Raw genomic sequence first — 15267 nt, 5'->3', positions numbered from 1 at the left:
AGCCAACCAGAGCAATTGCCTCCACCTTTTTTTACGTACTCTCCGGAACTCCGGACGTTCCTACATATATGTGTGCAGTGCACCCTCTGGTGCCGAGTGACAGATACATATCATCCCACCGAACCGGTTGCCGGGCCCGGAAGAGGAAGTCTCGTTGGTGACATGCTCTTCATTAGATGAGTTTCACTGAGGTCGACTGTTGGTCGACAGTGGATTTTGTTACACTGAAGTAACGAAAAGCATTTTTTTTTGTGACGAACGCTGGATAGAGTTTATGAAACACGTTTTTAGAGTTTTTTAATTAATGCACCGATACAAAGCAGAGCGGAAGTGATGTTTCCGTGTGGAAGGGAAATTCATTACTTCACTGACAAGTGCAGCGATAGTGGATGATATGAATGAATGTATTTCTGGGAAATTTTTTGGAATGCGAAATTGCAACCAAATGAATGACGTTCTGGTTCTGATAGGCTCATTGATGAATCAGGAAAACTATATTTTCTGAAGAGAACTTTGATGCTTTTCTACACTTGCCGGTTGATAGTTTGGGTAAAATATTATCTGCTCGTGTGCAATTAGGATCAACTTTATGCTGATATTACTTTAATATTTATTCATTTATTTTCAGACTAAGGCCGGAGTGGCCTGTGCAGTGCATAGAAGTCTTCTCCATTCAACTCGGTCCATGGCTGCACGTCGCCAGCCACGCAGTCTGCGGAGGGTCCGCAAATTGTCCTCCACTTGATCGATCCACCTTGCTCGCTGTGCACCTCGCCTTCTTGTTCCCATCGGATCGTTGTCGAGAGCCATTTTCACCGGATTACTATCCGACATTTTGGCTACGTGCCCGGCCCAGCGCAGTCTTCCGATTCTCGATCACTCTAATATGATGGCAATAATTGTTTAACAATTTTTCTGTAGTATTACACACTTAATTTTTTTTCGCCGAGATCTCAGCATTTTTTGTTTATTTTCCCGAGGTGGGCACCGCCGAGTTTCAGCAAACATGATTTTTGCCGAGATCTCAGTAAAAGTGACGTTTCAGTTGCTGAGATACGGTAAATATTATGCCGAAAATCAGTAATAAACCAAATTTTATGCCGAAGTTCAGTTCTGTAATTTACTGAGCTACAGCGGTGCCCGATTTTGCCGAGCTCGAGAAAGAAAAAGTTAGTGTGTACATACAGGGTTTGCCCCTTTCTGTTGCTGCAACCTTTGTAAAGCATCTTGAAGCAGAGAACAAAAGAGATCGGGATTCCTATTATATTAAATGCGGGTGTATCGATATTTTTTGCCTTTCGCAAATCTAACCCGACTGATCGAGCTCCTGTTCACCAAGGAAGGGCGACTCAATACTCCGAAAGCAATATATAAGATGGCAGCCCCATCTCGGTGGGTAGGGACCTTAGGCCAACAACCTTATGTTCCCAAAAATTAACAAATCGTTGTTCCAGAAAACGACAGAGAACCGACCGATGCTGCCTAATTGAGGTTAAGGAGAATTTTTATAGTGAACGGAATGTCGTTGTGTGTAATGTTTCGAAGGGTGACATCAGAATCTACATAAGCTCTGACATCACGGACTATAAACGTTTCATAGGACGTCACGGTCTTTGAGAAATTAGTTGTTTGCAGAATTCTGCGGCAATATCGTCTTGATGATTGGAGGATCACTCTTTCCCCATCGACCAGTGCACAAAGTCACGTGGGTCTCTCGCGATGGACATACTAAAAATCAAATTGGCCACAACTGCATCAACCGAAAATGGAGACGGAGCCTTTGGCGCTAAAAGCGTCCGTCAATTGTACGCCAGCTCTATGTGGGTAGATGTTCAAATAGTCGTATAAATGTTCAGTTTTACAGTAATGTATTGGTTCACGAAATCTAAATAAAACTGACTGATATTAATTGACAGTGTTCTGCCGAATATGAATATGTTACGAATATAACATTCAATTATTTAAAGCTCTGGATCCAATTACAATTTAAGAGGAGACAGCCGCAACAACCAATGATATTCGCATCATCTCTTATCAGTGGCGTAGCCAGAAAATTGGTCTGGAGAGGGTTTTCTCAATTGCGTTTGATGAAGCAATTTCAATGCTTCATCTCTGATACTGATTTAATGGATTTTATTCATACTTTGATTCTGATACTTAGCGTCCTGAGACTCTCAAATACCATCATCCAGAATCTTTGAGTGCTCTCAGCTTCTTGAGCTTGAGCTTGATCCGTAGTTGCTACTCCATTATGATAAGGTCAGCTGTTATTGCACAAAGAACCAACAGATGTTTGATTAGGACTAGCATTCATTTTCAAACGAGCTGTTTTACGTTCATTCCCAATTCTAGTAGTTTCTGCTAGTCTAGATAAGCAGTTCTCAACCTTTTTCTTGAGAGGTACCCCTTCAAATTATTGCATTAATTGAGGTATCCCCTATTTTTTTGTAGAAAATGAAAATAAGCTTAGATAAGATATATGAAGAAGGACCCTAAAAACTAACTGGATATATGGCGCTCCATGAAGTTTGCATTATTCCGTGAAAAATTCCAATTCAAAGTAAATTTATACATCAAGTTTCCTACAGGACTTTTTTTTGTCTATTGGAGGCTTCCGAACCTCTTGAAGGGAGGTTTCCGAGCACTTTGAAAGGAGATTTCAGAGCCTCTTGGAAGGCGGCTTTCGAGCCTCTTCAAGGGAAGCTTCCAAGCCTTTTTAAGGGAGGCTTCTGGGCCTCTTAAAAGGCGGCTTTCGAGTCCTTGAAAGGGGGTTCCAGAGCCTCTTGACCAGGGTTGGTAGAATCATGCTCAAATTTCACTCACCGAAGCCTCAAGCGCGAGCTGACTCGCTTGCGATTCTGTATGGAGAGCATCGCGCATGAGTTTTTCACCCAAATCGCATCGTTTCGCGTATTCGCCAAAAAATGATTTCGCTCCATAAAGTGTCAATACCCAATCGAAACGTATTTTACGTTTTCGTATGGATTTGTTACTCATTGTTTCAAGCAAAGAACGTTATTCCGATTAATTTAACGAAGGACACGCAAAAATCACGCAATGATGCAAATCCCGAGTCGAATCATGGACGATTCCCTGGGCCATGAGTCGGGTGATGTTAGCCTCGCGCTTGATTTGAATCGTGGATGAGATTTGAGAATTTGAGTTTTTACCAACCCTGTTCTTGTCAGGAGGCTTCCTATCCTCTTGAAGGGAGGCTTCCGAGCGTCTTGAGGTACGCTTCCAATGTTCTTGGAAGATTTATTTCGTACCTCTTGAAGGGAAACTTGCAAGCCTTTTGAAGGGATGCTTACGAGCTTCTTGAAAGGGGGCCTTCGAACCTCTTGAAGAAGGTTTCCGAATCTCTTGAAAGGTGGCTTTGAAACAACTTAAAAGTAAGCTGCTGAGTTTTTTTTTGAAAAATTTGCTTCCAAGCTTTTTGAAAGAAGAATTTCGAGCCTTTTCAAGAGAGGCTTCTTGAGGGGAGGCTTCTGGGCCTCTTAAACGGCGGCTTTCGAGCCCTTGAAAGGCTTGAAGATAGGCTGCCGAGCATCTTAAAGGGAGGCTTCAGAGCCTCTTAAAAGCGGCTTTCGAGCCACTCAAAAGGTGGCTAGGTGGCTTCTGAGCATCTTGAAAGTACGCTTCCAAGCCTCTTGTAAGAAGAATTTCTCTTCCTCTCTTGGAAGGAGGCTTCCGTGCCTCTTGAAAAGATTCTTCCGAGACTCTCGAAAGAAGGCATCCGAGCCTCTCGAAGTGAGGCTTCCGAGCATCTCGAAGGGAAGCTCCAGAGCCACTTAAAATCCAGGAATACTGGGTAATTAGGCCGAACGGTCATTAGGCCGAACGGTCATTTAAGCCCAAACGGTCATTAGACCGAATGGCCATTAGGCCAAATCAACAGTTAGAGTGAGAAGTGAAGAAGGAAGAAGGAAGAAAGAGAAGGAAGAAGGAATAAGGAAGAAGGAAGCTTCCGAGCCTCTTGAAAAGCGGCTTTTTAGCCACTCAAAAGGAGGCTTCTGAGCTTTTTGAAGGGAGACTTACGAGCTTCTTGAAAGGAGGCTTTCGAACCTCTTGAAGGAGGCTTTGAGCTGCTTGGATGGAGGCTTCCGAGAAGCGTAGAAGGATGCTTCCAATTCTCTTGCAACGAAGCAACTGAGCTTTTCGGAAAAATAGCCTTCATGCCTCTCACATGGAGGTTTCCGTACCTTCAGACTTTAGATTTTAGTTCAGAAGCATGCTGTTAACATATTATTCAATATTTTGTTTCGAATAGGTAGATTACACTGACGATTTTTTAAATTTTTCTTTCAACGTTTTGTCCTTTTGATCTTTTGTCGCACAGCCCTTCATACACTGTGCTTGTTGTAGAAGGCAGAACTCAATAGGCTTTGATTTACTAATCGCCATGCATACTATGTATGTACAAAACAACTTGTTCCAACCGATATAGTGCTGTGTTATTAGAATGCTAATAAACTGAAAAAAAATCATATGTTCTCGCTTCATTTTGAAGAATGGAAGATTTTTTTTTATTTCAATACATAGGCATTGAATTATTTATTTGAGAAACCGCAGTTGCCCGTTTTAGAAATGTTTTGCAAGGAATCAGGAAAAACTGTTTTCAAACAAAGTGTCATAAATTCTTTTCATTACATCGAGTTTAACCACCACTCAGCAAAAATATTTGAAACATGAGTGTAAAGGCAAAATCAATAGTGAATTTTAATTTAAACTAACTGAACCATTACAATGCATTGTAAAAAGCACAACATCATCAGAAAAAGCATGTTTGCTGGACATTACATAGACCAGCATGCAATACTTGGTATTTTGCGAGTTCCTGAAGGTCAGATTCACTCAATCAAATCTAGATCATACATTTTTTTTTTAATATTTTGTACACATTGGTGCGTTATTTAGTGGAGTCTACAGCAGTTATATGGAGCCCCACTTAGTTCAGCAGTTCAGAAAATATTTTTTCGATTTACCTTGAGACTTGAACCTTATCTTGAACGGTGTCAGCTCTTGAGCATAGAGAGTCTTGAAAAAATAAGGAATATTTCGAGGGCTGTATTTCTAGCCAAACTCTTGAAAGAAGAAATTGATGCTCCGAATTTTACGGCACATCACACCGATTACGGACAAAACGAACCTTTTAGAGCTATGAATGTTATATTTAATACTAATTATCATTTGCTTGATTTTAATTTGTTAAGTAACATTTTTAAGAGCAGACTTTTGAATAGTGGGATAATGTAATATATGTTTAGTTTATAAGTGTAGTTTTCATGCAGACTCTAGGATGTCCGATGAAATCCAATTTGTCGAATTCGTTTTTAAACCTGGGCCAATGCCAACTCGAACCCTGAATAAAAAAACGTTTTCAGTCATCTGTCGTTTGATGTGGTAGTGTGCATGGCATTGTGTTTGTTTTGATTCTAAACATATGATCACGGACTTTACCAGTGCTTTGGCAGTTTGTGGGCCACAGCTAATCAGATCATGAGAAAAACGATCAAGTACGCGCTCTGATTTTCGCGTATTACGAAATTTACTTTTGGATGGATATATCTACCCGGATTCTCTATTCCTTTCTGTTCCTTCAGGAATTCCTTCACTACTTAATTTAGGCGATTGCTCGAAGTTTCCTTTTGGAATTCCTCCGAAAGTTCTTGCAGACCTTTATTCGAAGTTTCTCTTCGGAATTCCCCCGGAAGTCTCTTCAGGTATTCCTTGGGAAATTTCTTCAGGAATTGCTCCGGAAGTTCTTCCAGGAATCAATTCTGAAGTTCATCTTCTTCCAATGTTTTGTTCGGAGCACGGGAGTTCGTTGGGAAAGTTTCGAAGTTCCTTCAAAAATTCCTTTGGAAGTTCCTTCAGAAAATCCATGGAACATTCTTTCAGGAATTCCTTTAAAAATTTCTTCAGGAATTCTTTCCAAAAATCCTTCGAAAATTCTTCCGGAAGTTCCTTTAGTAAATCATTTGGAAAATCATCCACGAAATCCTACTCAAATTCCTTCAGGAATTCCTCCAGAAGTACCGTCAGAAATACCTCCGGAAGTTCCTCCAGAAATTCCTCCAGCAGTTTCTCTAGAACTTCCTCCAGGAATTCCTCTAGACCTTCTTCCAGGAATTCCTCTAGAACTTCCTCCAGGAATTTCTCAGAAGTTCCTCCAGAATTTAATCCGGGAGTTCCTTCAGGAATTCCTCCGGAAGTTTCTCCAGAAATTCCTCCGACTATTCCTCCAGGAATTCATCCCGAAGTTCCTCCAGAAATTCTTCCGGAAGTTCCCCCAGGAAATTCTCTGGAAGTTTCTTCAGAAATTCCTCCGGAAGCTCCAGAAATTCCTCCGGAAGTTCCTCCAGAAATTCATCCGGAAGTTCCCCCAGGCACTCGTCCAGAAGTTATTACAAGAATTCCTCCGTTGGTTCCTCTAGTAATTCCTCCGCTGGCTCCTCCAGGAATTTTTGAGGAAGTTCCTCCAGAAATTCCTCCGAAAGTTCCTCCAGGAATACCTCCAGAAATTCTTTCGGAAGTCCCTTCCGAAATTTTCTCAGAAGGTCCCTCTCCAGCAAGCACAAGATCGTTTATCATAGCGAATAAGTGTACAAAGTGGAGACCATATACGTACACTTTGCATGCAGTCAAATGGAAGCATGTGCCTATATCGCCTCTCTCCACCTTGTATACTTATTCGCTATTATATGACTTTGGCTGGGTCCCGAAATACCTCCGGAGAAATTCCTGGAGGAAATTTCGGAGCAAATCCTGGAAGAGCTTCCGAAAGAACATCCGGGGAAATTCTTGGAGGAACATCCGAAGGAATTTCTGAAAGAATTTCGGGAGGAACTTCCGGAGGAATTCCTGAAAGAACTTCCAGAGGAATTCCTGGAGGAACTTCTTCCGGAGAAATTCCTGGAGGAACTTCCGGAGGAATTTCCGGAAAAAATTCTGGAGGGACATTCGGAAGTATTTCTGGAGGAACTTCTGGAGGAATTCCTGTAAGAACTTCGGAGGAGAGGACTTTCCGGAGGAATTTTTGGAGGGACTTCGGGATCCATTCATGGGAGAAATTTTGGAGGAATTTCTGAAGAAACTTTCTGAAGGAACTTCTAGAGGAATTCTGGAGAAAACTAAGGAGAAACTTTCGGAGGAATTTCTGAAGGAACATTCGGAGGAATTTTTGAAGGGACTTCCGGAGAAATGTTTTGAGAGACTTCCGGAACTCCGGTACTTCCGAAAGAATTTCTGGAAGAACTTTCAGAGGAATTCTAGGACGAACTTTCGGAGAAATTCCACTTCCGAAGGAATTCTTGAAGGGACTACCGGAGTAATTTCCGGATAGACTTCGGGTGAAATTTCTGTAGGGATTTCCGAAGAAATGCCTTGAGGGACTTCCAGAGGAATTTATGGAAGAAATTTCGTAGGAACTCTTGGAGGAATTTCCAGATGAATTTCTGGAAAAAATGTGAAGGCATGCCTGTATTATTACTCTAATGCATTCCTGGAAGAATTCGCAATGGAATGCATACAAAAATTCAAAGAGGAATAACTGGAAGAATTATGTTTAAGAATTCTTAAAAAAAAATCCGAATGATTTTCCGGATTTCGATGCGCATTCTTTATTAAATGCACAAAGAGTGTCGTTTTTACTCTGGTTTGTGTTTCCTTTCGGCTTGTTTATTCCACCCATATGGTTTTGACAGTTGAAGTGCGACAGTTGAAGTGCGAAACTGTGAAACAACACAGTGCGAACCCGCCAATTTTGGGGTTGGAACTAGTGCAAACCTAGTTCCAACCTGAGTGAATAAAAAAACGTTTTGACAGCACTTTATAACGAATTCGACATAAGAAAAAATACAAATACAAATAACTCGCGCCAGATGGCATCACAACTAGATCTCGAATGCTGAGCTCCTGGAGCTGGAGGTGAGTTGATCACACATTACAAAAGAGCGGAGAGGAAATTTTCAAGCAAACGCTGAACTCAATACCAACACGTCGATTTGAAGAATCTGTTAGCACTCCCACGCAAACCAATATCATCGACACGCAGGGAAGGCTTCTGCTATCTGTTGATGGTGTTGGTTTGCCTGGGAGTGCTATCAGATTCATCAAATCGACGTTTGAATCTTTGTTTTCCAAAACAGATAAGTCGTTTTGAAAATTTGGTATTGAACTGGAATCTGTGTCAAAAGGTTGAAGGTCAAACGGCCGAAGAACAAAAGGTCGAAAGAACAAGAGGTCGAAAGGACAAATGTCGAAAGGACAACAAATCGAAAGGACAAAAGGTCGAAAGGACTAAAAGGTTGAAAGGACAAAAGTTCGATGGTCAAATGGTCGAAGGAAAAGAAGGTCGAAAAAATAACTGGGACAAAATGTTGAAGGAAAGAAATTCTGAAAAAAAACTGGATCAAAAGGTCGAAAGCACAAAAGATCGAAGAGACAAAAGGTCGACAGAACAATAGTCGAATAGACACAAATTGAAGGTTTCATTCTATTAATCGTAGGCTGTTCTTACGAGTTATGCCTTATATTTAAAACAGGCGTTATTCTTTAGAGTTGACTTAACCTCATATACCAATTTTTTTGGTTTTCGCTCAAAATCACTATTTTGCTCTCTAAAATCGATCTGAACACATTTTAGACAAAACATTTAAATGCACAATTTTACATTTTTAGAATTTTATTTTTCTAGTTAAGAAATTTGAAAATTAATTTTCAATCACATTTGAACAAGCATTGAAGTTTATATTATTGATCGACATCAAAAACTTTTTTAAATCTGAACAATAAAAATTATAAAAAATAATCAAAGTAGTACATTTCTTATATTTGTTTACATTTATTTCAAAACAAATTTTACTTTCGGTGAAATGTATCGTCATTCGAGCAGATAAAGAAGATGGTATGTTGAACAAAATTCTTTTCAGATCTTACCGAGTCGAGTCGTCGCATGAGAATGACGGAAAACATCCACTATTAATCGATTCAATTTTCTGATGGATAGCAACAGGAAGGTTCCGAATGTTATGTTATCTTCCCACCCGTTGAATAAAACTGAATAAGAAACATCCTTAACAATGGGGATATAATAAGAGTATGAAATTATTTTTTTAACTATGACGAGGTAGCTGATGATGAACAGATCCAGAATAACGGATTGAAAACTAATGTCAATTCACTGAAGCTAAGCTTCGGGATAGTCATAGGTTAACATAACTAAGTATTTTCAAGTTTGAAGCTATCGTCTCACCACACCAGGTTTTGTGAGAGCAATAAAAATTCAACTCACAGTCATAGGTTGAACAATTCAGTGTTTTAATGATCATATCAAATCCAGATATTTCAACCGCCATTGTATTTTACGACGTGCTGAAAAGTTTCCAATACAACCAGAAGGTCATTGAAAACAGAGGGAAATAGGGTAAACGTCGGTTTAAATGACGCCATGACAAATGTTAATTCGATATTTTTGTGAGCATTGTTATGAACGTGTTTTATATCGATGATTAAGCTGACAGGCTTTTGAGTGCTACTTAAATATGTACATCCGTAATTTATTACACAAATACCCTAAAATACACCACAACACACGAAACAGTAATCTCGAGAACAATGGTTTATAAATATGTATGAATGAAGAAAATGGATAAAGATACTGCAGAAACTCGTCTGGGTTAATACAATTTTCATCCCAATCCATTATTGCCAGAGGGATATTCCACGTCCTCTTTTTTAGCTAGTCTCGCCGACCTACGCCAAAAGATTGCTAAAACGGTCAAAACACTCGGTGTCATGATTTGAAAGGGGACATGGCTAATAGGAGCACGGAAGGTATTTTTATTGGCCAATAAAATTGTTATCATACTTCCGTTTCTTGACTTAGCAGGTTTCGGAATGGAGAAGGTTTCTTTTTCGTCTATTCTATGCGTAAGTTTGGCGATGCTCTAGAGGAAAAAAAGAAGCAAAGTTCCCGCTGCGGACTGAATGGTAGCTCCCATCACGGTCAGCCCTGGGAAAAAGTTTCAACTCTCTGCGGTCGGGTGGATGAGGTGAACCTTGTCGTCTCACATACATACACCCGAATAACCGTTCGGTCTTGTACGCCCAGTCAGCAGGGAGTCACAATGACACGGTTCTCAGGAATTGATGAAGCTTTTTTATGATTCTATCGAGCAAATACACTCGTGTGAAGTGAGCTTGGCCGCCTGCCTCATCGTCGAGCGTCTTGTGCTGATGCCATTTTGACGATACCAGAGCAGCTGCAATAAAGCTGCTTTGGTTGCGGCGGCTGGCGGTGACCTTCCTGTGGTTGGATGGAGCTTGGAAGGAGAAGAATTTTCTTATTACAGGGGCTGCGGTTCGTTTAAACGTTGAAAAATTGTCGTCTGCCACAGCAGCGATGCGATGTTGGTGAGGATATATTTTGCGGCTTTCACTTCGAGGAGTTGCCGGGGAATGTGCAAGTTGTTGGTGTACTTAGCAGGTCTAATTAGTTTTATCTTGAAATATATGATTATAGGAGCACGTTTTCTTACGATTTTGTTGGAACTTAACCATAAAAAATATTTATGAAGGAAGTTAATAACCTCGCCGAAATAACTCCTGCAGTTTAAAAAAAGAATGTGAGCACTGTAGTGAACACCATGATTATATAATCCTCATCGAACACATAAAAAATACCCTGAAGAACCAGTCTAATTCAATCAACTACCACCACCATTTTTGCGACGGCATGGAAACAACTCGCTGGATTGAATTATGCTCACCGCAACAAAACGTGTTCAACAAGCCAACAACGTTTCCACCACGAATAATAGAAGCAAATGAACCCTTAGTATTGGTTTTCTTGTCAGCGTCATCGAAGGTGGAAAAAATGAGTATATCCAGCAAAAAAGAAAAAAAAACTCTTCAGGTGTACGACGCCCATCCGGTGGGAAAATAGAACCACCTTCCTTCATTGGAATTCAAGTGTTGTTATCAAGGTCGTCTTCGCCCTGAAGTAGTATCGAAATTCAATTCGTACATCGTGTCTATCTAGGGCTGTTTTCGACAGGTTCCGATATTCGGGGACAGCAACCCAAGAAGTGATTGAACAATAGTGAAAAAAATGTACATCGGACAAAAGAGGTAGTAAACAACTGCTACTCAGCAATTTTACCGGAATCACATCTAAGATTAAGCTTTTAGTTATTCCCGTAATGCTTCATTCATAATAAAGTACGATCGTACATCGTACTGATCAGATTTAATACATATCTTGTTACAGCATTGAACACTTGGTTTAGTTTTCTTGAATTTCGCTTAGTTACAAGGCCGTATAAAGTATCACCATAATCAAACAATAGAACTAAGAGAGACCTGCCAATTAAATCTGGATATATTGGGGAGTCAATGATATCGTTTCGCCCAATCGGTGGTACATTCACAAAAACAGCCCGTTTTGTGAGAAAAATAATCGTTTGAGTTTTTCCTCCGTTAAGGATCAGTCGCACCATAGCCAGATTCTCCGAATTTCAGAGTTAATTTGATTTATTATTTCGGATATTGGGCCAGGCTTTCCAGATATGTATAATTGACAGTCGTCTGCATATAAATGAAATCTACAGCATAACAGATTTAATGGTAGGTCATTGATGTACGTTGAGAATTGAACCTTGTGGCTTCCTACTTAGGACAGGAATCAGTTCGGATTGATGGTTGTTGCGAAGAAACTTATTGTCGGAGGTTCTGAAACGCATAGGACTTAGCTCGACGTGTTGAGGTGATGCGTCAGTAAAAGGCCGGCAGGGTACCCGGGTACCCACGAAACTAAAATGCTTATATCTCTGGAAATTTACAACAGATTTTAACAATTTTGGGCATATTCGATTCAGAATTTTCTCTTCTATACAGATGTTACAAGGATGAACCGATCCGGCCAATAAAATTCATGGAAAATCCGGATTTTCCGGATCCGGCCAATAAAATTCATGGAAAATCCGGATTTCCAGGAACATGTCCTGCATAAATGATACTGATCGTGGATTTCGATAGCTAATCAGCAATCCGGGTATCAAACTTCAAGAAATTTCATCAGTAGATTGATTCTTATCAATTTGGGTCCATCAGAAGTGCAGATTTTTGATTGGCCATTCCACAACAGGTTCCTCGAGGGGTCATAGGTGGCCATGAACATTGTTCAATGGAACATCAACGATATGGGTATCAAACTTCATGAAATTAACTCTTGCGTATGTCCTTAATGATCCTAGGCTCACCAGACAAGTTGACTCAGGAGTGGCCATTCTGGAACAGGTTCCCCGGGAGCTGGGGTTGGCCAAAATTATTTCTCATTGGAACCCCAACAATATGGGTGTCAAACTTCTTGAAATTGTCTCAAGCGTTTATTTCTGATCTGATCTGATCTGATTCTAGGTTCATCAAACAAGTTCACCCCGGATCTTTAATTACGGAATAGGTTCCCTGAGGAGTCAAGAATGTTCATTAACATTTTCAGAGTTCATTTTTTTAAATCAATTTATCAAGCAATGTGAGTGCTAAATAAATGCAAGGACCACTCATTGACGCTGGGTGACCAGCAGGAGACCCACCATAAGATTCCGGACACTCGGAGATATGATCGATTCCAGAAATTCTTCTAGACAGATGTGACTTTTCATAATGAGAGCAAAATTAATGCAAGGGCTACCTGGTGGTCCCCAAATGGTGCTCCAGAAGTGCAGAGGCATCCAGAGCAGTGCTCAATTATTGCAGTTAGTTCTAGAAACTTTCGAAAATCATTTGTAATAGCAGTATAGAAGCAGTCTTTGCTCGCGCTTAGAATCATAGGGGCGTAACTGGTATTGATCGATTTCTCTTCATCGATTTTATATTTGCTTCAGGTAGAAGATGCAATCATCCTTCATTACAACCATGAACCTTCGGCAAAATACCGCAATTCACTACATTAATAAAAGGAAAATATCGTCTAAGATAAATCCATCAATACAGTTACGCCCTAATGATTCTAAGCGCGAGATTGCGAATATCATTCATTGGTCCCGAGTAGCCACCAGGAAGTTTTCCTGAAATACCGGAACTCCCGAAGCAATCGTCATTTTTTACATTTTGTTTTCAACAGTTGCGTAATCGTGAACATTTTTTTTGTAACAAAGTAAAAAAAGAAGGAGAAGAGAACGGGCTTGGTAGTCATAAGGCTACTGCTTCTGCCCCATACGCAGAAGGTCGTGGGTTCAATCAAAAGTCCGTTCCATTCTCCTACTTTTTTTTCTTTGTATTTATCTCTAGCAATCGCTAGAACTGGAAATGGACTTCCATACCATTTCCATTTCTTTTCCTATACCTTCAACTTGACTATTCTAGCCATTTCTGCTAGAATTGGAAATGAACTAAAGAGCTCGTTTTCTGCATCCAATTAGAAATTCCATCAATTGCTTTCTATCTATAGCATTGATAGTTCGTCAACCAAGACGGACCTCTGCCTCTCGAACCTTAACCCAACAATTCCAATAAATTCCGTACGAACAGAGGTATATTCGGCTTGCAGTGGGTGAGTGATTGCATCATCATTTCCACCCCCTTCCCAACATTCTGAGTCCACTGATAATCTGTGTGAAACAAACATCTGTAACTAGATGCGCTCCCTCAGTAAATGAAGAAAGTGGCTAGTCTAACCAGTTTCGTCGTTCCAGTTGCCTGTCTACCTGTCTGGCCGTGAAGGCCGATGAGATGTCGACGGATGAGATATTTAGCCTGAAGATGATCTTTTATGAATTTCTGAAGTACAACTTGCAGACTCACCGTCTGTCTATTGATTTCAAAGCAGCGTACGATTCAGTGAAAAGAAATTAGCTGTGGCAGATAATGTCTGAACACGGTTCTCCGGCAAAGCTGATTACGAAATAAAGTATTCTGGTTGCAGACGACGTATCAACAGCGTTTGTGACCGTGGAGAGATTGGAGCAGAGTGATGCGCTTTCAAATTTATTGTAAATACAGGTCGGACTCGATTATCCGGAGTGTCGATTTTTTTCACTCCGGATAATCGAATCCTCCGGAATCACTAGAAAAAAAATCAAATCTGCAATTAAATGACGAAAAACTTATGTTTTATTGTATTTGCAGTGGTGTAGTCAGAAATTATTTTGGAAAAATCCTGATTAAGCCGCCTAACGGTATCGGTGACTTTCTGGTGTATAATAGAAAATGGTACTTTTGCCATAACTTTTGATTTCATAGTCCGATTTATCCAATTTTAATATGAAATGATGAGGAAGGATTCCCATTCGAATCGAATTTGTTGGTTAAGAATAGGTGCCAGAATAATAACTAGGCTATTCACGCATTTTTTGTAGAAAAAATAGTATTTTGGCCATTATTTTTGAACCCAAAGTTTGATCTAGACAATTTTCACCAGAAAGCTATGAAAGTTTTGAGTCAATTGTCCGAACTATTAATTTTTCAATAGGAAGCAATGTGAAGGCTCCCCCAGACCTGAGTGATTTAGTCCGGCGAAAACTAGTCGCCGCCAGTTACTCTTCCACTAAAACGGCGACAGAATCGCATTCGCCAAGCGTTTGAATCGCGTTGCGATTTTTCGGTCACGTTAGGGGGAATTTTCCATTAAATGCAACCATTCGCAAACAAATTGAAGAAGGATAAGTGCCAAAAAATGGTTTAGATTGTGTGTATTCACAGACAGCGCCCCAATTCACCGACCATAGATGATCGGTATATAATACTATGGAACTCCGAGCCATCTAAAATATGTTTGTTTTTGGAGCCTTTCGGCACACTTCGTGTCCGAGGGAGACAAAATAGGGTCTTTAGAATAAAAAAAAAGGCAATGATCCGCACCTAAAATAACCATTTACAGGTCCTTGCAATCTCTGCTGGGTAACGAGTTTCCGTTTGTTGCTGAAGATTTTGCTGAGGAAATGTGCGATTTTTGAGTTACGAAACTAATGAATTATTCCTCAAAGGGTTGATATTCTGCAAGATAAATTACCTTAGAAAAACTCCAATTGTAAGGACATTGGCGCTGATGGAGCATTTTGACTTATATTACACATGAACCTCAATGGCAATTGTACTAGAACGAAGCGTTTTATCACAACGTCGGTGGGAAATATTTCTCTGCCGAGAAGTTTGTGGACATATGCTAAAGAAAATAACTGATTTATGGAAATAAAATTGAATATATAGACCACCCCTATTTTAGTACCTCGCTACGTTCATATTTCCTCAAATAATCCTATTTTG

At 40.2% G+C, this 15267-nt stretch overlaps 1 protein-coding gene across 11 annotated transcripts in view; it reads right to left on the bottom strand.

The window, feature by feature from the left end:
- Positions 1–15267, bottom strand: part of LOC134224978 (solute carrier family 12 member 7) — an 848828-nt gene that overhangs the window by 129355 nt on the left and 704206 nt on the right. The window lies entirely within an intron of this gene.

This window comes from Armigeres subalbatus, chromosome 3 (assembly GCF_024139115.2).
Source record: "Armigeres subalbatus isolate Guangzhou_Male chromosome 3, GZ_Asu_2, whole genome shotgun sequence".
NCBI lineage: Eukaryota > Metazoa > Arthropoda > Insecta > Diptera > Culicidae > Armigeres > Armigeres subalbatus.
This window is presented reverse-complemented; position numbering and strand designations above follow the sequence as displayed.